At 36.4% G+C, this 17260-nt stretch overlaps 1 pseudogene; it reads right to left on the bottom strand.

Moving 5' to 3' along the window:
* Positions 1-527: 527 nt before the first annotated feature.
* On the bottom strand, positions 528-1461 carry LOC132047522 (BURP domain protein RD22-like; annotated as a pseudogene).
* Positions 1462-17260: the final 15799 nt, after the last annotated feature.

The following is a 17260-nucleotide window of genomic DNA, read 5'->3' as shown; positions in this document are numbered from 1 at the left end:
TGCTCATAAAAAATTGGAAAGGTACATATTTGGCCGGACGTGAAAAAATGATACAAAACAAATATTATTTTTATATATTTTTGTTATATTAATTTTATTTACAAAAAATATACATTTGTCTGCTATTATTTGGTGGGCGGCTATTTATATCAATTTCTCTAAAAAAAAAAAATTGAGCTTTGATGGTCTATATCTTCATTTGCGAGTCATTTTCAGCGCATATTGTTCGAGCTAACTCATCTAAAAGCTTGGGTCAGTTTAGCGAAACATTTTGATCAAAATAGTAAAATCTATCTAGTAACAATAATTTTTCTCCGCAAATTACCCCTTCCGAACCAGGCCCCCTGATCCATCTTGTGAGATCAACTACTTCAAGGGGTTTATCTGCTTTGAAGTTATCGGAACAAATAATTTGCATTATTCATACCTGTTAACACGCTCATAACTTTAGATCTCGAAAAAATTTAACAAGCTTCCCTTTGTTCAATGAAATCTTATAATGGAGAACACAAAACAAGAAAATAGCATGAATTGAAGCCAGAATCATTTCCATTATAAGAAAGATATATTACAGATAATAGACAAGTAGCATGATTCTGTAATCACACCATACTAGTTGCATAGCACCCAAACTCTTAGGATTAAGATTAATTATCACATAGCTTAATTAGAAGGGACAAAGACGATTTGATCATTTGGAAGGAAATGACAAATAGGGGTAGTTCCAGGCTTAACATTGAGCAGTACGAAAGGCAATCCTTTAGGGGTCCAAAAGGATGTATCTTTATGGCACACTGATACTGCTTTTACTCTTCTTCCATTAGAACCAACCATAGATACCATAAATGTCTTCGTATTTCCTGCAGCATGACAATAATGCACAGCGTACGCATAATTAAGTTTGCGGCATACCATGTTATCACCATCAGATATCTGTTGAACTTCTTCAATGGTATATTTCTGCAACATTGGAGTTTCCCCTTCTACCTTTGTTGTAATTGCTAGAATATTGTTTGTTCCTAGCACGGATAAGATAAAATCTACCATGGACTCCAGAGAAGTTGCACAGAATTTCTTCTCTTCTTTCATTTCTGGCTCTTCACAAAATTTGATTGCTTTCTTAATCATTTGAGCACCCTTTGAGTTACAATCTATTGAGAAATGGTTCAGAATCTGTGGGATTTTTTTCGACTAGAAGGGAATCGATTCCACGGATTGGCGAGGCAAAAATGGGGCATCATTTTTATTTTTCAGGGGGGGAAAGTTGATGATCTTTCGTTTCTTCAACTCCTTTTCTAAGAAGTAAGGTTTGTAATTATCTGATTTCAGCTCCCGAATCTCATCCTCTGTAGCTTCATGATGCCAAGGCCACAATCCATATTGGTGGGTCCCATAGTATACTTTCTGATTACCGTCAGTATTATGATCTACAAAGTAAACTCTGCTGATTTGAATAAACATAAAATTGCAAAGAAGTTAAAAGAATATCAGATAAATTTTTATGTCTTGTTTATGAAACTTTTGACCCTATAAATTGGCTTAAATACCTAGAGCCCGTTTGGATTGGGCTTATAAACTTGTTGTTTATGCGAACATAAGTGAAAAAATAAGTTGGGGTAGTCAACTTATTTTTTTTGGCTTATAGTTTTTAGAACTTATAAGTTCTTTTAGATAAACTAAGTTAAATGGGTCCAATTATTTTTTTGAGCTTATTTTAAAGCACAAAATGACTTTTAGGCAGTAGAAAAAAAAAAAGTGAAAACGAACATAAAAGACTTATAAGCCAATCCAAACGGGCTCCTAATGGCATTCGGAGGACAAATAATGAAGCGATAAAGATTCTCTTAACATGTAGGCTGTGTTTGGTAGGATGTAAAATATCTGCTGAAAAATATTTTTCCAATTTTCTCATATTTAATTGCATTAAATAAATACTTGAGAAAATCTTTTTAGGAAAACGTTTCTCTCTAATTAGTGAAAAATGACTTAATCCAATGAAAACAAAGATGCTACACAGCCGTGGATTTCCTATATAACTGTCTGACATCATGTAACCAAGGTGGCTTACATAGCAAACATATTAGATATCATAACCGAACAAAAGCAAAATATTTTTCATGGAAACAATTTTCCTAGAAAATGTTTCATGTTTGATTGGTGAGTGGGAATATTTTTCTAGACACGATAAACACTAATGAATAATAATAATAATAATATCATCAAATTGGAGTGTTCTGATGAAACTTTTGAAAAGTGGAGATTAATAATGTCTATGTGTCAGTTGAAACAAGTAATTAATATGAAGTTAAACACTAAAATAGTTGTGATAAATTTAGTTTCGCTCATAAGTGATTGAAGTCATTTTCCTGCTTTGAAAAAACAATTCATAAAAATGATTTCGGTCATATCAAATGCATAAAATAACTTTTTCATCAAAAATAATATTTTCCTTGGAGTCATTTTCCCTTGTATAAACCAAACACGCCCGTAATGTTAAAATAAAATTCCTTGATTTGAACACAAACCTGCTTAGGGAAGAAAATCTTCGATCACTTGGGGCATTTGAGTGTTGGGCAATTTAACTTTCTAATAAACTTCTGGCGATATTGCTGCATGAGTTACTACAAAAGCAAGCTATATCGACACAAAAATAAATAATTTTTCCATCAGCGTCTCCCATGTAAACAATAAGTAAAATATTAATGTTTTTCCAATTTAGGCTACTTGATTTGTCAAAGAATAAAATTATATACTATATTTAAGTTGAAACTATAATATATAAAGTTTCTTGAAAACACTTAGGCCTCATTTGTTTTCATTAAGATTAAGACTTCTCAATCTGAGTGCACATCTGAATGATTAAGATGTTTTCTTTAGATCTGAACATTGAATGATTAAGACTGTTTGTTTTTCAACATCTGAATGTGCAAACTGTATTTATTCAAACATAATAAACATACAATTCAAATAAAAAAGTAACTAAATATTAGAAAATAAATACAAATTTAACAAAATAAAATATTATTTGATTAAAAAAATGAAACATTTATGTTCGCTAGTAATGGTGGAGATGTTTTGTAGTGGTGCTGGGTAGGGGTGGTGACGGGGATGGTGGTGGGGAGTGGGGTGGGGTGGGGTTCGTGGTGGGTCGTGGTAGGGGTGGGTGGGTGGTGGAGTGGAGTGGGTAGGTGGTGGGTGGGTGGGGGAGTGGGGGTGGGCAGAGGCGGATCCAGAATTTAAATTTTATGGGTTCAATCTTAAGATTTTTAGCATTGAACCCATTATATTTTTAAAGTTAGGGGTTCACATCTACTATTTATTGCAATTTTAATAATTTTTTACACATAAATTTAGGCTCCGCGTCGAAAGTTTGGGGTTCAGTTACCTTGTAGGCTAGATACGCCTCTGGGGGTGGGGGTGGAGCTGGTGGTAAAAATTATCCATACAAAAATACATCTTAATGATATTAAGATTTGGTTCAAGATCTTAATGATTAAGACATATTCAAACCGAATAAGTGCTTAAATCTTAATATAAACAAATGCACTTATAGCCTAAGGTGCAACCATTCAGATTCAGCCCTCCATTAAATCCAAACAAATGAGGCCATAGTTACTTATTGAGTATACAATTATGCAAGATATAATAGATAAGAAATATACAAGTGTGTAATTTACCCACCCCAATGAATGAGAGCGAGTAGAAGAGCTGCGACTTCATTGAGAAACGTTTTTGCTATGACAATTTAGAATAGCTAAAGGACTGAAAACAAAGTATGGAATATGGAATTAGACCAGCAACTACCCTTTATTTATAGGCAAATAATACTACCCAGCTTAGTGAAAATATTAATGTTCTTCATCTTACACGTGAATATTGCATGACATCAAAACGGTTACCAAAAATGTGTGTTTGGTCACGCTTTTGGTAAGAGTTTTTTTTTCTTTTTTTCTTTTTTGAGAAAATTAATTATTTCAAAAAAGTTGATTTGTTGGGCCTTTTAGAAAAAATAAGGGGAAATTTCATATATCGCTACATTTTGAGGTTAAAAATCTGGCATAGTTACACTTTAGCTAATTACATAGTAGATTGTATTCACGAGCTATAGTAGATTATATTCAAAAATCAGATTGTATTCAAAATTCGGCTGAGTCAGATTTCGGTGTATTCAAGTTCAGATTTCTGTGTATTCATGTCAGATTTCGATGTAGTCAAGTCAGATGTGTTCAATTAAGCTATATTCAAGTCAAATGTATTCAATTCAACTGTATTCATTTGTAGCTACTTTTACACTGTATTCACTTTATTGTATTTAAAATCGGTTGTATACAAAAAAATATCCTTCAAAATACACCCCAAAACATTGAATTTTGTACTAAAAAAATTGACAAATACACTCAAAAACTGAATACAAGAAATAAAATTCACTGTATTCATTTGTATACGCTTCAAATTCACTGTATTCATTTGTATACAAAAAAGATATTCTTCGAAATACCCGCGAAAAACACTGTATAGACTGTATTTATACAACAAATCAGTGTATTTTGTATTTTCCGATCAGAGTTGACTGTTTCTGATCATATTCCGGCCAGATCTGACACCGACGCCACAGATCTATGAAAACACTGCCGTCACGGTCATCGTCACCAACAACCGCTGTTGTATCCTTCATCGTCACCAACAACCGCTGCTGTATCCTTCATCGTCACCAACAACCGTCGTTGTATCCTTCATCTCCGGCGATACAACGATGCCAGGAAAAGAGAGACGAAAATGGAAGTACTTCCGCTAGACAACTCATTACTCATGTAGACCATCTTTGTCATCTATCAAATCCATACATCAGCTTTGTTGTGAGTAAAATGATGCAAGTACAGTGACCATATCCAAGTAGTTGTTAACACACAAGAAGCAGTGGTGACGATGAGGGAGCAGTGGTGACGATGAATGAGCAGTGGCCGGAGCTTGTTCATCGGAGCTCCGATGGCGATCATAGAAGAAGTAGTCAACCCCCAAAAAAATTATAAATAATAATAATAATAAAGTATTCTACTTTAAATATATATATAGCTATTAATTGTATTTAATATATTACTCTTAGCTATAGGATGTAATTAATCTAAACTATAGCTACTAAATATAGTATGTACTAGTAGTTAGTTATGCCATGTAGATTCCCCAAAAAATAAATAGTATAGTAAGTTTTGCAAATTTTCCTTTTAAGTTGAATCAAGCTTTTTTTAACTTTTATTTTAGTTTAGTAAATTTTACTCCTTAAAACTGAAAATTACAAAAAAAAAAAAAGATTCATATTTTTAGAATATAAGTTTTATTTCACTTTCAAAAGAAAGAGAAAATTTTGCCAAAAAAAAAAAAAAGGAAAGATTTTCATTTAATTTAAATTTTAATCATCTTATATTTTCTTAGTCTGGAATTAACTAGTAAATAGGAATACTCTTTTTAATCTTGTTATTTTTATTTATCTTTTTCACGAGAAACAAAAAAAATAAAAAATGAATGAAGTGTTACCACCTAGCAAAGACTCCCTTCTATCCTATTTTTTTATTTAACAAACTCAACTCATTTCATTTCACACCGGCACACACATATTCACGTGACCAATCCTCGTCTTTTTTCCAATTTTACTCCTTACACACAGTTGAGGACAAAACAAAAGTCAATAAAATTTTGAGGGACCACCTCACATAGGGAATGATCCAGAAAGAGGGTCAGTTTCAATATAAGCACACACTCATACTGACGTTGCTAAGCACTCATCAGCAGGGGACTACCACAGCACATAGGGAGGACGGCCACACATCAGTGAGATTTGGTACGGAGAAAAATATTTTTTAATTGATTAAAATATTTTTTTTTTGAGAAAATAAATTTCTTAAAAATGAGAAAAATAACTTTTCTAATAGAGGTAAGGAAAACAAATTTTATAAATGACATTTCAAGTTCATTATCTCCTCTCCACCCATCTAATTGCCCAAACCCCCACCCCTTCCCCATCCCACCACCCTTGAAACCCCACTGCCCACTCCTATAGGGTTTTGCTAAATTACATATAAATTTTCTTGGTATAATATTATTTTGCTCCTTTACTGAACACTAGAAAATAACTTATTTTCCAAACGAAAAATGGTCAAAAATGCCCTCAAACTAAGCAAAATTGAACAAGAATGCCCTGCACTGATAGCTAGTTAGTTGGTCAAAAATGTCACTCATAGTTGGTCAATAATGCACCTATTGTTACTTAATTGGGTCAAAAATGCGCTTTTCCTAACAAACATAATGTTGCTTTTCTTTTAAAAACATTCTTTTCCTAATGAAAATACATCTTGTTTATAAAGAACCCCTTTCTTGTTTCTGTTCTTTTAAAATCCCTTTAACTAAAAAAATGGAAAGTAAACTTTTTCCTTCTTAATCTCATTTACAAATTAAAATAAAATAACCCTGTGTACTTTTTTAACTGATAATATAGGTCATATATAAGATCATATATACCTATCATTAATTTTCATTTAGATAATGATAAAAAAAAAATCTTAATAAAATAGGATTTATTTTATTTTTTAATCTTTTCCGAATTGAAGCGGGATCAACAAGAACTCCATCGTCAATATTTTAAAGATATTTTATTATTTATAGGGATGTAATAAATTTTTGTGTTTTATGACATTATGATTGTTGTATCTTAACTTTAAAATCAAGGGTTATGTTAGAAACTACTCATCCTACTTCAATTCGGAAAAGATTAAAAAATAAAAGTATATCCTATTTTTTGATTTTTTTTTATCATTATCTAAATGAAAATTAATGATGGGGTTATTATGATCTTATATATATGACCTATATGATCAGTTAAAAGAAATTAAGGAGTTATTCTATTTTAATTGATAAAATAAGATTAAGAAGAAAAAAAGTTTACCTTCCACTTTTTTATGAGTTAAATGGATTTTAAAAGAAAATAAACAAGAAGGGGGTTCTTTAAAAACAATATATATTTTTATTAGGAAAAGAATGTGTATAAAAGAAAAACAACAATATGTTTGTTGTGAAAGGGACATTTTTGACCTAATTAAGTAACAATAGGAGCATTTTTGGACCAAACTATGAAGGGATGACATTTTTGTTCAATTTTGCATAGTTTAAGGGCATTTTTTACCCTTTTCCGTTTAGGAAAAAAAGTCTCATGGAAAACATTTCCTTCGTACCAAACATACCCATAGAGAGCATCCATATCTTCTTCACCGTAAACACACACATAAATTAGAAAGATTAATGGAGAGAGCATATTGGGTGTCGTGTTTACCCGAAAATTGGTACAGTTGAAATTGTAACGTGGTCAAGGACACGTGGATCAATGTGACCAAAATGATGAGATAATTAGCAATAAAAATTAGTTTAAATGTAATTGAAAACAATAAGTTTGAATAGCCTGGGCCTTGGAGAAGCGTTGAGCTAGGGTCTAGGGGAATGCTTGTAGTTGAAACCTTGAACTTAGAGCAATAAGAAACTAATAACAATGTAAGTACAAAATATTTCTTGTATATAATATCAAATGTCCTTATAATGAAATGAGAATCCATATTTATCCCAGGGGTACACGTTCAATGAATTATGCCCCTATTAATATTACAAATTAATGTAGTGATAATGATGGGAAACATAGGGTGATAATAACGGTTATTAATGCTCTAAGGAAGGCTCAAAGTCTTTGTGTAACGGTCGACTGTTGCTTTTGAACGAAACTTTCTCAATTATGGGTCCTCCGGGATAAGAAATTTTATTGAGTCTCTGGAGCAATGTTAATACCTCTGGATACGCTGCATGCTGACATAGATTTGATTTACCTTGGTGACACGTGTCACTATATCATTCATCCAGTTGTATTCTACGAATTTTCCCCAATACAGATAGTGCTACTTTCGGGGAATTGAACATGTGCGACCGGAAGTGGAAAGGTCTCCAATGCTCTCGAATACACCGCCTCTGACGATTAACAAGATGCACGTCTTTTCGTCTCGTATTCTCTGGACACGTGTCCTTCTTTGAGTAGTCGTCGATCTGCATTCTTGCCTCCGGGTACCATGGTAGTGATGACCTTTGAAAAAACATTTTGCTTGTAAAACTATGAGAACCATCTAACATTCGTTACTCCATCTTCTTTCCTCTAAATCCTTTCTACAAAAACTCTAATCTCCGGAAAGATTTATATTCCTTCACTACCCCAAACTTTCAATCTTCTAGAAACATGTCGACTTCTCAAATCCCATCCTCTGAGGACTACCTTCTTCTAATTCCTGATGTCACCAGGGCTTCCACCATTGTGGCGCCACCACCCCAGTCGTTGAAGAGGAAATTCAAGGTGGCGGAACCTCCTCCAGGCGAAACCCATCTGTCAAATCCATTATGTCAAAAAATCGGCACTTAGACAATGACCTCCAAGAAAAGTTTGCTATCATGGATCAGCCCAGCGGTTGTGATTCCTATGCCAGGGACTATCAAACTAGAATCACCGCCAATTTTCTATCTGCTGTAAAAGAGGACTATTAGTGGAAGGATGCCAAGGTTATCATTCCCGGTAAAGGTGAAAAAGTCACTTCTTATCGACAAGGATACTCGTACATATACACGTATCCCTTTTCGATGAAAGTAGGCAGCCATATAGAAAAAGGTCATTGATGTGTGCTGGAGCTACAAAGTGTCTAGCCCAAGTGGGACCATCGATATGGAGAGCCTAATATAGTCTCCGACACTTTGCCAACCTGGCCGGTGTGAGTTTCGCCGTGGATCATTTGATCCGGGTGTATTCTCTGAGGATCTACTGGGAAGGCATCATTAAACTCGTCAAGAGGGGCAGAAAATCCCTTCTCACCAGCCTCGACGACGACTATGATAGAGGTTGGCTGGAGCACTTTGTGATCGTTGCCACTGCCGACCTTATTCTGATCGGTAGCCGCCCCATACTAGAATGTTGAAATCTGACCTGTAAATATCATTTTACCTACGTTGATTTTTATTTCCCCTCTTTTTTTGTCTTTTGATAATTATTTCCTTTTCAGGTACTCCCTGTGAACCCCGGGATATTGACAATCTCGCTGAATGGATCTAGAGCATCTTAGATGTTTCTACTCTGGAAACCCGGACTTGGAAGATACTACTTTTTGAGGATCAAAATTGGATCCCAAGAAAACATGGTAAGCTTCTTGACCTTGTTTTCTTCCTAATAACTCTTAAATCAGAAGACCTTATGTCACGACCCAACCGGAGGGCCATGACGGGCACCCGGTGCTAACCCACCCGGGTACCTCTTATCGTACTCTCATATTCACATCTAGGTGAGCCACATGGCTTACTCATAATTTATATGCATCAATAGGGCTAATCTCGTTGGGCAACAACACATTTATATCATCATCAATAACAATGCCCATATCTATATACACAAGCCGACGAGGCTATCAAAATGATATACAAAATTGTCAGAGCCGACAAGGCTAAGGATATCTAATCATATACAACTGTCTACGAGCCTTTAAGGAGAGTATGTAAAATCATATAGGCGGGACAGGACCCCGCCATGCCCATATGTATGTACACAAAAGAATAATACCCAAAAGCTGTAGCTCCGAATGAGATGGAGCTCCTCTATGTAGTCTCTAAAAAGAAATCTACGGATCAAGCTTGTCTCCCGGTCCACCTGCGAGCATGACGCAGCGTCCACAAACAAAAGGACGTCAGTACGGATAATGTACTGAGTATGTAAAGCATAATCAACATCATAATAGGAGCATAAGAGACAGTGTAAGAAATAACATAAGATGGGAAAATCAGGAGATAGTAGCCATCATCGTAATTACTTACTTGTCTTTCATAGGGACCTTTCATTTCTAATGCGTGCTCGTGTACATACATATATAAATATACATATATCCATATTCATATCCATATTCATATCCATATTCATATACATATTCGTATCCATAGCATACCTGACCATGAAGGTTTGGTGGTTTCACATACCCCGCCATGACAAGGCTCGGTGTCATACATACCTGGCCCTACCAAGGCTCAGTGTTATCCGTACCCAATTGCAGCGGTGTGCGCGCGATAGGTATCATACACGGCCATATAAGCTTGGTGTTACATAATAGTCATACATACTTAAATCCGTATACATAGGAGTTCATGAGTATCATCATCATCATTGACATCATCATTTTCGTTATATCTATCCTTAGAGGATCAACTATCATATAAAAGAGGCAATAGAATCGTGAACGTATCGAGAATCGTAAGCTTTGGTAATCTTAGAGATAGAATCATGTGGAAGACGTTATGGAACTCATGAAAGGATACATATAGCAAGGGAACCATGCCTTAATGATAGAAGGGTTAGCCTTACATACTTCTTCGTCTCCTTAACTATTTAATGCTCCCCGTTGAAGCTTGAATAATCTACATTTAGAAGGATTCATACCATGGTTAAGCCTTAATGATACTCCTAAATTCAAACTAGAATAGTTCATGACCTAATGAAAATTGGGCAGCATTTCTACTATTTCGTCAACTTTCACCAGATCACAAAACAACTCCCAACAACCACAATAACATCCATAATACACTCATAATACCATAATCAAGTGATCACACGTCATTAAGCCTTCAAAATTCATCCTTATATTCAACTTATGCTAGGAACTTCATACCCATTTGAGCACATTTTCATATAATGCTTCCTCATCACCATTATTACCTTCCATAACATGATTATATCCATATCATACTAAGAATCATGACTCAATTTAGTGTACTACTCATAAACATCACAAAAGCTACATTTAACCCTCATTTTCTACGTTCTTCTTCAACCCAAGTCTTTCAACCACTCAATATTCTAAATAACATTAAAGGATCCTAAAACTTACATTTGATAATGTGAGAGTGTTCTTTGGGTGGAAACAATTCACTTGAGGAAAACCCTAGCTTCAGTCCAAAGAGATTTCTTGACTTGCATAAACCCTAGAAAGCATTCTTGCACTTGATTTCCACCAACTCTTGATGTTTTACTCTTGATTTCTCTTGGGTTTATGTTAAAATGGTGTGGAGAGTATTCTAGAACTTTCTTGAGGTGTGTAGAGAAAATGGGAAATGAAATAAATGAACTTGGGGCTCCCTTTTATAAAATAAAAATCTGTCCCGAAGGCATTATACAGACACTTATACGGTCTGTATAAGTGACCATGAAATCGTCCCAGCAACAACTCATTTCTGTAACCATTATACGGCACATTATACGGTCCGTATAAGTGACCGTATAACTCCATCAGTGATGGACCTTTACTGTAACGGTTATACGGATCGTATAAATGGTCGTATAATCCACTTTTCTCCGATCTTGTTCTTATCGCTTCATTTGATCTCCAATCCTTAGGGAACCTTCTTAACATTTGTTTAACACTTCATTAACAACCTAAGGGGAATCACAATTCTTTCTCAAGGCATCATTAAGTCAACATTAATTCGGTACTTTACAATGCTCTTTCGAGACACATCGTATACTTCGCCTTTCTTATTAAACTTTCTTCTCTTTGCTTTAAACGTCTTTGGAATCTTAATTAGAATCATTCAATACTACTTCTCACACTGCGTTAATCTATTCACTGTGCAACGACATGAAATTTTTCAAAGTGTAACACCTTATCATGCAAAGATTTTCCTCATGTTTGCCTAAGTCTACCCCTTCTGTTCAACTTACTGAGGTTCCGGATGATGTCAATGTGACCATCCAGTTTATAAATCAAACCCGCAAAGGCAAGCAAACCCATAAGGGTTATTCATCAAGTCCCCATTTCGGGATCTAATAGAAAAAGAAAAATGTTCCCAATTGTTCAGAAGGAACCAGCAGAAGCTCCCCTCGCATCCCTGAGTTGTCACGCCGCGAACTATGGCTTGTGCATAACACGACACTCGGTGCCGTGCTACATGTGACCGAGTGAACCACATGCCTTGTTGAATCAACATGGGGCATGTACTAATACGGAATACACTTTAAAACATGGATAGTCTAAATAGCATGAGTCATCATAAATACTAATGAAAATACTGTTTAAACATGATGCGGAAATAGTCTGAAAATATAATAAGTACTGAGCCAATATTGGCTATACGACTCTGAACATCTAACATGACATAACTGAACTAGTCTATGAAACCTCTGACATGAGTCTGAGTGGTAAATTGTTTATTGGGACAAGGCTCCCGGCATACCTTAACTGCATAACTGACATGAAACAAATAATATATATATATATATATGAGTAAAACATTTTAATGGGAAAACCTTTGTATAACCGACATGTAACCACCGCGTGAGCATATGGCACCTAATCTCTACCCGATTAGCTAAGCCATCTCATACCTGCCGGGGTACGAGACAGGAACATGACATGAATGGATCCAATAACCCGCAATGGGTAAATGTAAAGGAATCTTCGTAACTGGGCAGAGTGATCTTATCCTACGCTAGCATACGTAGTTTCAGGCTGTCTGAGCCTTCTCAGTAATCTATGCAACTCCCAAAACATGAACATGGATATAATTGTCTTAGAAGCCCATGAATTACATGAACATTGTTGTAAACATGATTCGTGAGTGTAATATAACATGAATATAGGTATATAGTATAACTTGTATGAAAACATGGAAGCATGTAGAATTTCATGAAAATAGACATAATAATTCATATCTTGCATTTAAGAAGCCAGGAATTCAAGACATGAGTATTATGGATTACGGATGGATTCTTAAGAACCAAAATGGAATGTCAAGAATACAATAATGAATTAGTAATACAAACATGGTATAGCATGATACTTGTAACTTAGGGTTATCATGAACTACCATAGAAACCTTAGGTTTATGGAACTTCGTGTTTTTCATGGATGAAAATAGCGTGGGGAAGAACAATGATGTTGCCACACATAGATAGAAATCCTACATACCTTAATCGTTCCAAAACTTGCAACAAAGTTTGTATCTTGAAAAAGAAATCCAAAAGCTTGAACTTTGAACCTTGAGATGGGTTTTCTTGAAAACCCTAGGTTAGAAACAATGGATTTGGCTTAGAATTCATGCATATATATTAGAAATACTTGAAATTACTTGGAATAGGCTTACCTTGACGTAGTAGGATGAGGAGAGGAGAAGAACTTCGTTCTAGGGCTTGGAGAGAATGAGAAATATGGAAAAAAAATTGAAAATGTGTTTATATACTATTTAGCCATCTGGACAATTACGGTTCCTTTTAACGGTCCATAAAAAGTGGCCTAAATTGGTAACAGTGTCTCCAAAATTCTCCTCTACATTTACGGTATGAAGATAGTACAAAGTACGGTCCGTAAAACCCACCCTAAATAGGTAACAGTGAGCTGGGTTTCTTGAGGTTCATCTACGGTCCATTTTATGGCCTATAAGATCATTTACGGTCCGTAAAACTTGGCGTAAAATGTAGGTCGGTAAACTAAAGCAAATTTAATCCTAACACTCCCTGTCTTGGTTTTCTAAGTCCCTAAATCATGATTATGGCCTAGTTTGAAAGTACGAGGTGTTACAACATCTCCCTCTTTGGATCATTCGTTCTCAAATGATGGGTCATGGTTAAGAATGTGGCTGGACATGGCTTGAATACGTGAACGTGAGGAAACATGACATGGAAGATGGAAACTGAAACAACATGACATGTTTTCATGGAAATATGAATGCTGAGACATGAGACATAAGTAGAGAATAGATAAACGTGAATATAAAATGTGAGGCATGAATACGTAAGGGACATGACATGGGTGTGGAGGGTATTTACCTTGAACGCTTTCAACTTGCTCCTCAAACAAATGGGGATATTTGGATTTCTTATCCTCCTCGATTCCTATGTAGCCTCTTTAACTTTCTAACTCCTATATAACACCTTTACTGAGGCTACTTTCTTAGTTCTCAACTTACGACCTGACGATCAAGAATGGCTACAGGGGTCTCATCATAGGTTAGGTTATCCTTAACCATTATAGTATCAGCACGAACAACCAATGACGGGTCTCCTACACACTTTCTCAACATGGATACATGGAACACTGGATGTGTACAATAGCCAACTCTTGTGGCAACTCAAGCTCATAAGCTAATTGACCAACCATTCGCAGGTTTCTATATGATCTAAAATATCTGGGACTAAGTTTCCTTTCTTGCCAAATCTCTTTACACCTTTCATAGGTGAAACCTTTAAGAACACCCAATCCTCAACTTGAAACTTTAAGTCTCTTCGCTGCACATTTGTGTAGGACTTCTGGTGGCTTTGAGCTGTTCTCAAATGCCCTTGAGTCAACTTGACTTTCTCGATGGACTAATAGATCAAATCTGGTCCCAACAACTCTGCTTCACCAACTTCAAAACAACCAATGGGTGATCTACACCTTTGCCCATACAGAGCTTCAAACGGTGCCATCTTGATACTATCATGGTAAATGTTATTATAAGAAAATTCAATAAGAGGCAAGTGATCATCCCAATTACCTTTAAAGTCTAGGACGCATGCTCTCAATATGTCCTCAAGAGTCTGAAAAGTACGCTCTGCCTGGCCATCTGTCCGAGAATGGAAAGTTGAGCTTGGTTTACCTTAGTACCTAATCCTCTCTGAAAGGATTTCCAAAAGTTCGTTGTGAATTGAGCACCACCATCTGAAATGATGGACACTGGGGTCCCATGCAATCTGACAATCTCACGAATATATAACTTGGCATAGTCTTCTACTGAATCTATGGTCTTAACTGGCAAAAAGTGTGCTGACTTGGTAAGTCGATCCACAATCACCCAAATCGAGTCATGTCTTTGCGATGAGCGAGAAAGACCTATTATGAAGTCCATGTTTAACATCTCCCATTTCCAAACAGGAATATCAATATTCTGTGCCAACCGACTAAGCCACTGGTGCTTGGCTTTCACTTGCTGGCAATTCGGACACTTAGCCACAAAATCTGCTACATTATTTTTCATGTCGTTCCATTAATAGGTTTCCTTAAGTTTATGATACATCTTTCTGGAACCTGGGTGAATAGAATACCTGGAATTGTGGGCTTCTGATATGATTCACTCTCTAAGCCCATCCACATTTGTAACACATAATCTGCCTCGGTACCTCAAGGTACCATCATCTCCCCCTTGTTCAAAAGCTTTCATCTTATACTTGTGAATCCCCTCTTTCTGCTGCAATAAGTAGGGATCACCAAATTGTTTCTCTTTCGTTCCAGCCACTAAGGAGGAATAAGCCCTGTTTTGAACAACAACTCCACCACTTTCGGAGTCCAAGAGTCGAACTCCTAGGTTAGCTAAGCGGTGAACTTCCTTTGTCATAATCCTCTTAGCTACCTCAACGTGAGCTAGACTTCCCATGGATCGCCGACTAAGAGCATTGTCTACTACATTCGCTTTCCCTGGGTGATAGAGGATATCTACATCATAATCTTTAAGCAATTCGAGCCACCTTCTCTGCCTGGGGTTTAACTCTCTTTTCTTGAAAATATACTAAAGGCTCTTGTGATAATTGAAAATATCAACATGCACTCCATACAAATAATAACATCATATCTTAAGTGCAAAAACCACAGTTGCCAATTCCAAGTCATGAGTCAGATAATTCTTTTCATGAGCTTTAAGCTGTCGGGATGCATAAGCTACAACCTTACCATGCTACATCAGGACACATCCGAGACCAATTCTCGAAGTATCACAATATACTACGAACCCTTTGGTTCCCTATGGTAGCGTCAGAACTGGAGCAGAAGTTAACCTCTTTTTTAATTCTTCAAAACTTTTCTCACATGCATCTGACCTTCGAAATTTGACCTTTTTTTGAGTCAACTTTGTCAATGGAGCTGAGATAAATGAAAACCCCTCTACAAAACATCTATAATAGCCTGCCAGACCCAAGAAATTTCTTATATCGGGCACTGAGATGGGTTTGGCCCAATTCTTTACGACATCAATTTTTTGAGAATTAACTTTCACTCCTTCACCTGAAATCACGTGGCCAAGAAACGCCACTGACTTCAACCAAAATTTACACTTTGAAAATTTCGTAAAAAGCTCACGATCCTGAAGTGTTTGCAACACTATTCTGAGATGTTCTGCATGATCAGTCTTGCTACGGGAATACACCAAAATGTCATCAATAAACACAATGACGAATAAATCAAGATAAGGCTTGAAGACCCTGTTCATAAAGTCTATGAAAGAAGCTGGTGCGTGTATTAACCCAAATGATATGACAAGATATTCGAAATGACCATAAATGGTTCTGAAAGCGGTCTTTGGAATGTGAGTTTCTTTAACATTTAACTGATGGTATCCTCATCTGGGGTCAATTTTGGAATAACACTGGGCACCCTGAAGTTGTTCAAATAAATCATCTATTATGGGGAGAGGATACTTGTTCTTAATGGTGACTTTGTTCAACTGACGGTAGTCAATACAGATGTGTAAGGGACTATCTTTCTTTGGGACAAACAAAATTGGCACGCCCCACGGTGAGACCCTTGGCCTAATAAATCCCTAGTCAATGTAACAACCCGTTTGGTCGTTATTGCATTTTCGACCCTTTTGACCCTTTCTCGAGCTTGGTTAGCTCACTTTTGACCCGAGGGGACCGTTGACAAGCTTCCCGAGGTTTTCGGGGTTGATTTTGGTGACTTTTTGGGAAAGATTGGCTTTAAGAGAAAAAAAGTTGATCCAAAGTTGACTTTTGGATAAACAGACATTTTTCCAAAAATTCGTCGATTCCGAGAGGTTCGGATGGTGTTTTAGAACTTGTATATATATCTGGTTCAGTTCCCAGTACACTCGGATGCATTTTAGGACTTGGGTTGGGAAGTTGGAATTGAGGTATCGGGAGTTGACTCAGTCAACAAGACCTCCGTTGGAAATTTCGAGGCCAGGAGTGCGTTCGTAGCGTGTTTTATATGTGTGTCTGTGTATGGGGTTTATGAGAAGAATGACTCGGGTATTAGTCGGGATTTTGGATTGAGATTGAGTTTATTTTTGGGGAAATTTGTGCTGGTGTCCACCATGGCGGCACTATTACTGTCCCAGCGGCACCTCCATAGTGGTGGGATGGGCCGCTAGGGCAGCCAAGGGAAATTTTTGCCGACCGTCTAAGCGGCCAGAGTGGCAGTTAGGGCAGTACCGCCGTAGCGGTCCC

The sequence above is a fragment of the Lycium ferocissimum genome, chromosome 2, assembly GCF_029784015.1.
Source record: "Lycium ferocissimum isolate CSIRO_LF1 chromosome 2, AGI_CSIRO_Lferr_CH_V1, whole genome shotgun sequence".
Taxonomy (NCBI): Eukaryota; Viridiplantae; Streptophyta; class Magnoliopsida; order Solanales; family Solanaceae; genus Lycium; species Lycium ferocissimum.
Note: the sequence above shows the minus strand (reverse complement) of the source record. Positions and strands in the feature narration are given on the sequence as shown.